The sequence below is a fragment of the Stegostoma tigrinum genome, chromosome 5 (assembly GCF_030684315.1).
Source record: "Stegostoma tigrinum isolate sSteTig4 chromosome 5, sSteTig4.hap1, whole genome shotgun sequence".
Lineage (NCBI taxonomy): Eukaryota > Metazoa > Chordata > Chondrichthyes > Orectolobiformes > Stegostomatidae > Stegostoma > Stegostoma tigrinum.
Window position 1 is genome coordinate 110,698,370 of NC_081358.1, and position 13,279 is coordinate 110,711,648.

Consider the following 13,279-nt stretch of genomic DNA (forward strand, 5'->3'; position numbering starts at 1 on the left):
CATTTTCTTCCAGTATAAAATTGAAACTACAATTCATGGATGTGCCAGTCCAACTGGCAACAAAACACCATGAAGAACCTAACCCAGACTCACTGCAGGCGGTAAGAAAAGATTGGCGGGAAATATAGAGAGCGGAAATGACGCGAGGGTGGGACATGGTTACACAGAGAGCCCAAGTGGAGGAAGGGAGGGCAGAAACAACAATGGAGTTGCGTTTTTTTCTAAAATCAAAGGTTTTTTTTAAAAAAAAACCTGAATGAGTGTGGTCACTTTTGTTTGCTGTTTGTTATTGTGATTAATTTTCTCTCCTGGTCCCACACTTCAGGGTTGACCTATGACCTGACGCTGACGTCCCCTAGCGACGGCGGCTGGAACACATGGTAACACCGGCCCTGGGATAGGAGGAGGCAGCACAGAGAGAGAGAGAGAGTGGCTGTGTGAATGAGAGTGAGTGAACGCCAGGAGCTGTCCCTCACCACCGTCATTCTGTACTATTCGGGCTTTAAATGAACAGGTGTCGCGCAGTGAGTAACAAACCCTCCATTATCTTGACTCTGCTGGAGAAACTTACCATCCCACTGCCAAACACCTCCCAAGCAACGCCCACTTCACCCCTCCTCTCCCAAACACACACACACACACACCATCTTCCCTTTAGCTTTCCTCCGGAGAGCTTTTCAGTTTCTTTTGTTATATGGCTTTCAATTTAAGTTTTAATGGGTCAAAAATATTATTTTATTTCGTGTATGTGTGGCCGGTGTTGTTGACGTCCACTTTCTCAAGCGAGGAAGGCCGGTGCTTTCACCTCACCTTGGAGATCCCATCTTGAGTATGTGGCTGCTCCTTTTCCTTTGTGTGTGTGTGTGTGTGTGTGTCTCTCTCTCTCTTTCCTGCGCATTTGAACTCTTGGAGGCAAATGGGACTTTTTTCCAGGCTCTGTCTCTCCCTTCCTCTCCGAGTACACTGTACAGGTGTCTACCCGGTTTATAATCTGTTCATTGTGTGTTTTATTTTAGGAAATGGTTTTATTTTGTTAGTGTTGGGTATGGTATCTGAAGGAAATTTACAAAGAGGGCTGTGATCTCTGGAGGTTGCACTGCAAAAAGAGAAACTGCATATCATGTAGTGCCGTTGAGGAATACCAAAGCCCTTCACCATATGTGGTCAGAGGATTCAATGTGTGCAAGTTTTCCATCTCTTCCCTACGTTTATTTCTGAATGATCACTGCATTTTATATATGTTTAATTACGTTATTTAACTCTTGCAGCACAACTTGTGGGGCCACATGGAAGCTTTTGAAGACTCAGTAATTTGGTTACATTCCTGTCTTCAGTAATGTACTTAATTTCCTGAATATTGGGAAGTCTTTTAGTGTCTAAGAAACATATTGCGGATGCTTGAATGGAGGAAATTTTATAGTTTTAATTCACACATACTTCTGGCTTTCTTGTTTGCCCCTTTCGTGACCAACCATTTTCAGAATTGGAAAAAGGGGTGAATTATCCTGACATTGCAACATGGTTTTCTATAGCAAAAACAGAAATAGCTGGAAAAAGTCAGGCCTGGCAGCATCTGTGGAGAGAAATCAGAATTTTTTAACCAAGGTCACTGGACTCGAAAGGTTAACTTTGATTTCTCTCCACAAATACTGACAGACCTGCTGTGCTTTTCCAGCAACTTTTTTTTGTTTTTAGCATCTGCAGTTCTTTTGGGTTTTTTTTTAAAAGCTGATTTTCTACCTTTTTTGTGCTTAAATGGCTTGCTTACATGATTTTGTAAATCACTGGTGAGTGTCAGATGGTCTGAAATACATTTATGTTTGAATGTTTAATTTGCTTAGATTCAGAGAATAGGGTTTTTGTCCATATAAACAAAATGCTGTAGAAATGTTCCCTTTTAAATGTTCAGAATTGGTAATCTTAAAATAAAAATTGAAATGTATTGTTTCTTGTTTTTTAAAATTAACATCAAATATATTGTAGTGTTTAGAAACTACATGGTTGTGAGAATTCTGGAAGTGACTTCTTTGATTGTTTGAATGCCTGCAAAGAGTTTTACTATTATTTTAAATTTCGAAATCTATTCTGTCACAATTTTTTCGATGGGTCAGTAGATCATTGTACTGACTTGTTACTGAGTGGAATTGGCAGCAGCCCTGGGAGAAGGTCAGTTATTCACCCTCAGCTGAAGAAGTGTGTGCCAATTTTTTGTTTCTTTGGGGGTGGGGGCAAAAGGGTGTATTTATAGCTGAATTCAATATTAGAGCTGAATTTGTTTCATTTACTGTAACTGGTGATTGTTTATATAAAAAGGCTGATTTTCCAACTTTGTACGTATTAACGTAAGAGCAGAAGGAGCCTATTCAGTTCACTGTGCCTGCTGTGCTGTTCACTTTGAATTCTGTGCTGCTGTTTGCTTCCCCCACTCCCCCGCCAAACCAAAAAAAATCACCTAGATTGTGGTTAGACAAGGGAATCAGTCCACGTCTAACCGTCCTCATAGGGAAGCTTTGTTTTCATATTCACCTTGCCAAATCTGTATTTCAATCAAGTCATTTCTCTGTATTCTCATCTTGAGTTGGGTGGGGGGGTGGGGAGGATGGTGGATGGCAGTGGTGAGAGATGGAAAAAGTCCAGCCTTTTCAACCCATCACAAGACAACCTATTCATCTAGTAAGGAAAACAGCATCCATAGAGAGAGACCAAGCTAATGTTTCGAGTCGCGATGACTCTTCATCACTGATTAGCTTGCTGTTTTTCCATGGATGTTTTTTGATTTGCTGTGATTGCCAGCATTTGTTATTTTCAGTACGGATTCCATCATCTGCAGTAATTTATTCCTACGCTAATCTAGTAAACCTCCTTTAAATGTTTCCAACCTGTTTTAATCCTTCCTTAAATAAGGAGGCCAGAACTGCATGCAGTATTTGAGATGTCATTCTCACCGATGCCCTGCATAACTGAATATTATTATGATATCATTGCTGTTAAGTCAACTTACTCTTATCCTAAATTATTTCATTACCTTACCAAAACAGGAATTGCTGGAAAAGCTCAGCAGGTCTGGCAGCATCTGTAGAGAGAGAAGGAAAGTGTTAATGTTTCGAGTCCAGTATGACTTGTTCAGAGGCTCAAAGACTTAACATCAATTCTTTTTCTTCTTGCTTAGATGCTGTTAGACCTACTGAATTTCTCTAACACCATCTGTTTTTGTAATTTCCAAACTTTCTTTGTCTGCAAAAGGAGCTATTGTGCCTTCATCCCATCAAGATGTTTTCTAATTAGCCTGTTTGGCAATGTTATTGTGCACCTCTGAAGCAGATGAAACTTGAACTAAGGCATCCTAGCTCAAAGGAAGGCACATGATCACTACGCCACAAAAATTTCTTTGCTCCAATACAAATTGTCAGAAGCTGACACCCCAGAACAAACCCAGTGGAACTGGGGTCAGTGCTTAGTGGTGTCCCGCAGGGCTCTGTTCTTGGGCCTCTGCTCTTTGTAGTTTTTATAAATGACTTCGATGAGGAGGTTGAGGGGTGGGTTAGTTTGTTTGCTGATGACACAAAGGTTGGAGGTGCCGTTGATAGTATCGAGGGCTATTGCAGGCTTCAGCGAGACATTGACAGAATGCAGAGCTGGGCTGAGAAATGGCAGATGGAGTTCAACCTGGATAAATGCGAAGTGATGCATTTTGGAAGGTCGAACTTAAATGCTGAATATAGGATTAAAGGCAGGATTCTTGGCAGTGTGGAAGAACAGTGGGATCTTGGCGTTCAAGTGCATAGCTCCCTCAAAGTTGCCGCCCAGGTGCATAAGGTTACTAAGAAAGCATACACTGTTTTGGCTTTTATTAACAGGGGATCGAGTTTAAAAGCCGTGAGGTTATGCTGCAGCTCTACAAAACCCTGGTGAAACCACACTTGGAATATTGTGTCCAGTTCTGGTCGCCCTATTATAGGAAAGATGTGGAGGCTTTGGAGAGGGTGCAAAGGAGGTTTACCAGGATGCTGCCTGGACAGGAGGGCTTGTCTTACGAGGAGAGGTTGACTGAGCTTGGACTTTTCTCTCTGGAGAGAAGGAGGAAGAGAGGTGACTTGATCGAGGTGTACAAGGTAATGAGAGGCAGGGATAGAGTTGATAGCCAGAGACTTTTTCGCAGGGCAGGATTGACTGCCACGAGGGGTCATAGTTTTAAGGTGTTAGGAGGAAGGTATAGAGGAGACGTCAGAGGGAGGTTCTTCACCCAGAGAGTTGTGAGCGCATGGAATAGTTTACCTATGGTAGTTGTGGAAGCGGAGTCATTAGTGACATTTAAGCAACTGCTGGACATGCACATGGACAGCAGTGAATTGAGGGGAATGTAGGTTAGGTTATTTTATTTTTGGATTAGGATTATTCCACGGCACAACATTGTGGGCCGAAGGACCTGTACTGTACTGTGCTGTACTTTCCTGTGTTTTGTGTTCTATGTTATCCATTTATGCACACTGTCTAGCTAGTTGACAGAAAACAATCATTTGCCTATACTAACATATTACGACCTCCTTGTACTTTGTGCAGTAAATGTGGAACCTTGTCAGGTGCCTTCTGGAAATCCAAGTACAGCTACAGCTGATGTATTTGATGAGCAGATTGGAGCTGCGTTGCAAGCATGTGGTGGCCCGTTTGACTGATCTTTAACAATGGGCAAGAGTGCTTGGACAGAGCTATTCTACATCCCTATTTATCGCATTGTTTTGCTGTTTGTTAACTGAGCACTGTGAATAAATATCGTTGCATCTCTTGGAATCTTCAGACTTGTGGAAAGTTGTATAATGCTGCAGTTGTCGCCTTGGAAGTTTAAGTTTAAACTGATATAAGGTATGTTGGAACTAAATAGAAGGGAGTGCTGATGACCTGGTGCTAATATTGTAGTACAGTTAATCCAGAGACCAACATAATGTTCTGGGGATCCACCATGGCAAATGATAATTCCAGATTCTTATTGAATTCAAATTCTAAGAGTCTAATGTTAACTGTGAAACTGCTGTTGATTTGTTGCTCTTTAAAGCAAAATGTCTGGTTCACTAATGCCGTTTTAGGGAAGGAAAGTGCCTGCCATTCTCCATACCCACAACAATGTGGTAGTTGCTTAACTGCTTTCTGGACTATTAGGAATGAGCAATAATTGCTAGCTTAGCGAATGACAACCACATCCCACAAGATAATACAAAAAAAACTGCAGTGAAATGTTTAAGTGCACTCTTGGTTTGACATTTTGATCTTGCCCTTTGAGAAATTTCTGAATCTCTCCCACCTATTTCATTTCCCTAATTCTGTTCCCTATCTTCACATGGTTAACCCCACAAAGTAGACTTGAACTTACAAGACACAACAGTTGAACTTCTTCACTGGGATAGAGATGCTGGGTCAAAGAAGGTATTAGGAAGAATGACCTAAAGGTCAAGTAGATGTTTTTAAGAATAATCATTAAGTTGGCAGCGGGATGTTGAAGTGGAGCAGTGAAGGCAGGGGAATTCCACATTTTAGGACCTTCATATTTGATGGCACAACTGCTAAGTAGAGGGGCAAAATGAGGTACTCCAAATGTAGCTGTGTTGAAATTGGAAGAGAAGACTTTTTGCTTGAAAGTCTAACAGTCAGATTGGAACCAAGCAAGAATGGATCTACTAAACCTGACAGAAAAGGAGGTTGTCAGATGAGTATGGCATGGTTGACCATGACATTTGGAAAATGGGTAGAAGCAATATGTTTTTCCAGTCCTGTAGAAAGTGTGGAAATCTAACCATAGCAATTCTAACATAGAATTGTGAAAATAATGGACACCAAACTGAAGGTGACTGGATGTTGGATTTATGCAGTAAAGGACATTACCTAAAATTCCAGAGGAGTTGAAGGTGTTATTTGCCTCCATGTGGACATGATATCCTCTGAAATAATAGAACTATTCATTATTCCAATGAACATGAGTATCACAAATGTAAGTTGATGAAGTTGAGTGGGAAAGGATCAGAAAGCTGGAGATTGGTTTCGTGGAGATACCTTTAAAAGATGATGAGAGAGAGAATAAGTGTAGGATTTGGATTAGTGCAAGCTTTGGCTATGTAAGGGTAGGGGATGGTTTCGCTCTCAATGATGAACAGGTCCAGGGATTTTCTGCACATGACAGAAATATTAAACAGATAATCTGGTCACCTGGTCATTTAGCCTACCGTTGGATTTGCAGTGTGAAAATTGTCTGCCACATTTGCTAATAATGTCTGCCAATAATTTACTCTTTGAGAATAAATCAGTGGCAGTAAGCACTTGAGAATTCCTGAAGTTGCAAAACTTTTAAATTCAAACAATTATTTCTAACTGTCAAATGAGAACCAATGAATGGGATATAGAAGTGATTATAACATAGTTCCTTAAGACTGACTTCATGTAACTTCGCCATGTTGTTCTTGTCAACTGGGTGACTTTACCATGCAATGAATCATTGCAAAATGATAGTGCTATGCTGCACGTTCCTAAGAAATGTGCTTGAATTGCACTTGTGCTTTTGAGAAGAGAGCTGTCAAACACAGTGTGAAAGATATGAAAAAGAGAAATGTGGGCTGATAATTCAACATTAATAACTGCCAGAGGAGAAATAAGTACACAGCTGGAAAGCCAACATAAGTACAAACAAATATACTTGCTGTATGGAAACTGTAAATGCTGTATTAGAAGTTTTTGGTGCTAGATTGAATGAATTAAATTAATTTATTCATTAATTGAAATTTTTTTTAAAGAAACTTACTTTTCACCTGGCATATTTATAGTGTTAAGCAATTTTGCTTCTTTACAGGGCATTGGTTCCTATTATGTTAGGATCATGGGAGTATCACTTATAACTGACCAAAGTTAAATGATGTTGGTTGATATGAAATTGATACTGCTAAAATAGTTTCAAGAATCAGGAAGTCAGTATGTTAATAAATTGATGGAATTTGTGTGCATAAATAAACTGATTCAATTGTACAGCAGGACTGGCACAATTTTTGTTCTTAACTTCTCAGTACATGTTGCCCTGTATATGATGGTGGAAGTGAGATGCTGATGTACTAGAGTAATGTATAATTATAGTGTATTTTGGAGCTGAAAGGTGTGTTCTTTGCTGGAGCTGGTCTTGGAATTTCTAGTACTTGAACCAAAAAAGGGGTGAGCTGAGTGTGTCTGCCTTTTGGGGTGAAGGAAGTTGCATGGCAAAAGATGCTGAATGTGAGAGTGCTTGCACTTACTGGATGAGAAAATAATTTGATAAGTTGTCAATACCGTTCTCTTCTTTTGTTGTCCAGGTGTGTGTGCGCCTGTTATTGTGTTATCTCTTCATTTGTAGCTGGTGAATCATCTATAATGCCTTCTCTCCCTCTTTGCACATAGTTTCTTCTGGTTTCTCTCAAACATCAGTTCTTGGTCCCCTCATATCTACATGCCAATCCTCAGCATCAACATTGGAAAATAGTTTTCATACAGATCCTGACAACTCCTAGCTCTACATCACTGTTACCCCAACTTGACCACTTTACTATCTCTAAATTGTCAGACTGTTTGCCTAGCAAACAACACTGGATGAGCAGCAATTGAACAGGAAGAGGTATTGGGAATCTTGAAGCTATTGTTTTGGGTCCCCATCATTGCTTCCTCTGCCAACGCTTTATCATTGGTGACTATGCTTTCACCTGTCTGAGGCCAGAGATTTGGAGTTCAGTCCCTGTAATTATCAGCTCCGCACTCCTTTTAACAAGCTTCTTCAAACCTATCTCTAGCTAAGCATTTGAAGATTTGCCTTAACTAATCTCTTGTAACATGACTATCAAACTTTCATTTGTAACAATCCTTTGAATACTTTGAAATGTTCCTCTGTGTTAAAAGGTACTGTGTTCATTTTGTTTTTACTGGTTTCCAAACATTACATGGTCCTTGATTGTAAACATCTTAAGGGTGATTTCTGGTTTTATTTACACATAGACCACTCAAAATCTATTATTTACCTGTGTGGGTTGCTCGAGCTTCCAGAAGTAGAGTTAGCAAGGTACTCATCCCACTGGGTGCAGTAACACTATTCAAGGGGCACTTAGAAAGAAATGAGGCAGAGATGGCTGGAGTCTACTGAGCATGATTTTTAAATAATCTTCGCTGCTAAACTTCTATGACATAGATTTTAAGAAAATAGTTAATCGTCATAGAATCATACAGCACAGAAGCAGACTGCTTGATCCAACAGTCCATTGTCAAATATAATCCCAAACTAAGCTAGTCCCACCTCCTGGCTCCTGGCCTATACCCCTCCAAACCTTGTATCAGAGATAATGGGAACCGCAGATGCTGGAGAATCCAAGATAATAAAGTGTGCAGCTGGATGAACACAGCAGGCCAAGCAGCATCTCAGGAGCACAAAAGCTGACGTTTCGGGCCTAGACCCTTCACCAGAGAGGGGGATGGGGGGAGGGTTCTGAAATAAATAGGGGGAGGGGGGAGGCGGATTGAAGATGGAGAGAAAAGAAGATAGGTGGAGAGGAGAGTATAGGTGGGGAGGTAGGGAGGGGATAGGTCAGTCCAGGGAAGACGGACAGGTCAAGGAGGTGGGATGAGGTTAGTAGGCAGGAAATGGAGGTGCGGCTTGAGGTGGGAGGAAGGGATGGGTGAGAGGAAGAACAGGTTAGGAAGCTGGAGACAGGCTGGGCTGGTTTTGGGATGCAGTGGGGGGAGGGAACGAACTGGGCTGGTTGTGGGATGCGATGGGGGAAGGGGAGATTTTGAAGCTGGTGAAGTCCACATTGATACCATTGGGCTGCAGGGTTCCCAAGCGGAATATGAGTTGCTGTTCCTGCAACCTTCTTGTGGCATCGTTGTGCCACTCTGCAGGAGGCCCATGATGGACATACCGTCTAAAGAATGGGAGGGGGAGTTAAAATGGTTCGTGACTGGGAGGTGCAGTTGTTTATTGCGAACCAAGCGAGGTGTTCTGCAAAGCAGTCCCCAAGCCTCCGCTTGGTTTCCCCAATGTAGAGGAAGCCACACCGGGTACAGTGGATACAGTATACCACATTGACAGGTGAACCTCTGCTTAATATGGAAAGTCATCTTGGGGCCTGGGGATAGGGGTGAAGGTGGAGGTGTGGGGGCAAGTGTAGCACTTCCTGCGGCTGCAGGGGAAGGTGATGGGGTTGGAGGGGACTGTGGAGCAAACAAGGGAGTCATGGAGAGAGTGGTCTCTCTGGAAGGCAGACAAGGGTGGGGATGGAAAAATGTCTTGGGTGGTTGGATTGTAGATGGCGGAAGTGTCGGAGGATGATGCGTTGTATTCGGAGGTTGGTGGGGTGGTGTGTGAGAACGAGGGGGTTGTGGCGGGGGCGGGGTGTGAGAGATGTGTTGCGGGAGACACGGTCGAGGGCGTTCTCGACCACTGCGGGGGGGGAAGTTGTGGTCCTTGAAGAGCTTGGACATCTGGGATGTGCGGGAGTGGAATGCCTCATCCTGGGAGCAGATGCAGTGGAGGAATTGGGAATAGGGGATGGAATTTTTGCAGGAGTGTGGGTGGGAGGAGGTGTATTCTAGGTATCTCTGGGAGTCGGTGGGCTTGAAATGGACATCAGTTTCTAGCTGGTTACCTGAGATGGAGACTGAGAAGTCCAGGAAAGTGAGGGATGTGTTGGAGACGGCCCAGGTGAACTTGAGGTTGGGATGGAAGGTGTTGGTGAAGTGGATGAACTGTTCGAGCTCCTGGGAAGCAAGAGGCGGCGCCGATACAGTCAGCAATGTAACGGAGGACGAGGTGGGGTTTAGGCTTGTGTAGGTGTGGAAGAAGGACTGTTCTACGTAACCTACAAAGAGGCAGGCATAGCTTGGGCCCATGTGGGTACCCATTGCCACCCCCTTTGTCTGTTGGAAGTGGGAGGAATCGAAAGAGAAGTTGTTGAGGGTGAGGACGGTTTCAGCTAGGCGGAAGAGGGTGTCGGTGGAGGGGGAGTAGTCGGGCCTGCGGGACAGGAAGAAGCGGAGGGTCTTGAGGCCATCTGCATGAGGAATACAGGTGTATAGGGACTGGACGTCCATGGTGAAAATGAGGTGTTGGGGGCCAGGGAATTGGAAGTTCTGGAGGAGGTGGAGGGCATGGGTGGTGTCACAGACTAAGGTGGGGAGTTCCTGGACCAAGGGGTAGAAAATGGAGTCCAGATAGGTGGAGATGAGTTCTGTGGGGCAGGAACAGGCTGAGGCAATAGGTCGACCAGGGCAGGCAGGTTTGTGGATTTTGGGAAGGAGATAGAAGCGGGCAATGTGGGGTTGGGGAACAATGAGGTTGGAGACTGTGGGTGGGAGGTCCCCTGAGGTGATGAGATCACGGATGGTATTGGAGATGATGCCTCCAAACCTTTCCTTTTCTTGTATCCATCCTGATGTCTCTTAAATGTTGTAATTGTACCTGCATCCACCACTTCCAGGTGAAATTCATTCCACATGTGAGCCACCCTCTGTTTTTCAAAAAAAGTTACCTTTTTTGACTTTGACTTTGTATAAACCTCTCTCCTCACCTTTAAAAATGCCCCCCCCGCCTTGAAATTCCCCAAACTGGGGCAAAGATGGCTACCATCAACTCTACCTATACCTCTCATTATTTTATAAAATTCTGTCAGGTTACCTGCCAACCTCCTATGCTCCAGTAAAAAAAGTCCTAGCCTTTCTTTACATTTCAAACCTTCGATACCCAGCAACATCCTGGTAAATCGCTTCTGGACCCTCTCCTGGATAATATCCTACCTGCAACAGGGTGACCTAAACTGGACACAGTATTCCAGAAGAGGCCCCACCAGCATCCTTTACAACCTCGATATAAGTGTCCGAACTCCTCTGCTCAAAGACTGAGCAATGAAGGCAAGCGTGTCAAACACCTTTTTAACCACCCTGTCTATATGTGAAGCAAACTTTAAATATTTATGTACCTGCACCCCTAGGTCACTGTTTGACTACACAACTCAAGGCCCTACTGTTCATCGTATAAGCGCAGACAAAGGGTTTTGGCCTGAAACGTTGACTTTTCTGCTCCTCAGTTGCAGTCTGACTGGGTGGGCTTTGCCAGCTCCACATTTATTGACTTTGATCCCTACCCTTGTTTGTTGTACCAAAATGCAATATCTCACATTTATCCATATTGAACTCCATCAGCCATTGTTCAAGATCCCTTTATGATTTTGAGAACCTTCTTTGTCTACTATGCTACCAAGTTTGATGTCATGCACAAACTTACTAACCACGCCTTCTGTATTCTCATCTAAATCATTTATATATGTAATAAGGAAAAGAGGACCCAGAAACGATCCCTGCAGGGCACTGCTCGTCACAGGCCTCTAGTCCGAAGAGTAACCCTCTGTCGTTATTCTCTCCTGCTGTTAAGCCAATTATGTATCCAATTGGCAAGCTCGCCCTGAATCCCAAGTGACCTAACTTTACTAATTAGTCGACCATTCAGAACCTTGTCAAAGGCTTTACTAAAATCCAAATAAACAACGTCTACTGCTCTGCTGTCATCAATCTTTTTGGTAACCTCCTCGAAAAACACAAGCAAGTTTGTGAGACGTGATTTCCCTCTCTCAAAACCATGCTGCCTATCCATAATCAATTTTTGCTCCTCTAAAAGATCATAAATCCTATCTTTTAAAATTACCCCCAATAATTTACCCACAACTGAAGTCAGACCCACAGGTCTATAGTTCCCCAGCCTCTCCTTATAGCCTTTTTTAGACAAAGGTACAACATTAGCCACCTTCCAGTCATCAGGCACCTCACCCGTAGTTATAGATGAAGTAAATATTTCTGCAAGTGGTCTCGTAATTTCGTCCCTTACTTCGACAGCAGAAGTATTTTCCAGTAAGGAGAAAGTATTCTAGGAAAAAGATAAGCCAAACATGTTCAGGAAGTTAAGGATTGTATAGAGATAGTAGGAACTGCAGATGCAGGAGATTCAGAAATAACGTGATATCGAACTGGATAAACACAGCAGGCCAAGCAGCATCAGAGGAGCAGGAAGGCTGACGTTTCGGGCCTAAGACCCTTCTTCCGAAATGGCCCATTTTTACACCGTGTTATCTCTATTAAGGATTGTATAGTTTTTTTTTGTTCAATTGCACACTGGCAACCAAAAGAGTAATAACTGGTTATAGCCCACATCAAAAAAGTAATAGAGGAAGAAAGTAAATGTAAAACAACTTGCAAGTAATATCAAGATGCACAGCAAGGGCTTCTTTGAATATGTAAGGAAGACAGGAGCCCAAGTAAACATTGGCTAAACTAACTACCGATGGGTAAGATGATGAGGAGTAAGTCCTCTCAGCCTGGGGCTTGTCTGCTCTATCTGCTTTAGTTTCTTTTTCCCCCTCTCTCTTTTTTCATTTTTCTCTTATTTTACTTACGTCTTGTTGAAGAGCTAGGCCACTGTGATGATATTGATGACGAGTGAGCCCAGCACGGACTTGAGTTGAGTTTTGGTTCCCGATGGCTTCTGCATTGACGAGACAGTACTAACGCTGACTCATAGCTGCTGTGATGGAGGGGAGTGCGGGTTCCCAGTGATGTCATGGAGTCGGCAGCAGAGTCAAGTTTGGGCTGTTATGGTACTCTGTGGCATTAATGGTGTCTGCATTGGCAAGACCCATTGAGGATCCATCTTGGTGAGGGTGTCAGTGGAGGGGAGATGGCACCGAAGAGTGACGATTTTCGTTCCAGTAGCAGTGGTGCTGTAAAAAGGACTCGTTCCTGAACCCAGGCCCATGGCCCATGACAGCGTACCCAAAAGAAGGACTTTTAAAGTTGAACACTTTTTCTTTATGTCTCTATTTTTATGCTTTTGTATTATATGTTTTAGTTTTTTTTTGTTTTAAAATGGTGCCGGAAACTGGCGACACTGTATAACACTCTTTTCTCTGTCACGTGTATCATTATAAAAATACAATAAATTGAATCAAATCGAGGCTTCATTGACTATGAAGCTGGTGAAATAATAATGTGGAACCAGGAAGTGGCAGAGGAGTTGAATAAATACTGTACTTTGGATCTGTTTGACAATAGAAGACACTAATAATAGCATTCCAAAATGACTAAATAATCAATGGGCAAAAGGAGAAAAGAAAATAAATATAACCACTATCACTAGAGGAAGAGGTCCTATAGAAAGCAATGAGGATTAAACACTGATAAATTCCATAGTCCTGATGGGATGCATCCTCTGATACTAAAGGTAGTAGCTACAGAATTGATA

General features: G+C 42.7%; 1 protein-coding gene across 8 annotated transcripts in view; it reads left to right on the forward strand.

The window, feature by feature from the left end:
• The first annotated feature begins 355 nt into the window (after nucleotides 1-355).
• LOC125451436 (protein tyrosine phosphatase type IVA 3-like) overlaps nucleotides 356-13,279 on the forward strand; it is a 140,146-nt gene continuing 127,222 nt past the window's right edge. For 2 of the 8 annotated variants that reach the window (XM_048528500.2, XM_048528506.2), the window contains exon 1: nucleotides 365-524. The gene's annotated coding sequence lies outside the window, so the exon portion shown is untranslated. Of the gene's footprint in view, nucleotides 525-617; nucleotides 830-895; nucleotides 972-4,841; nucleotides 4,861-13,279 lie in introns of those variants that run through there. The other 6 variants (XM_048528505.2, XM_048528511.2, XM_048528507.2 and 3 more) reach the window with 5 other exon arrangements.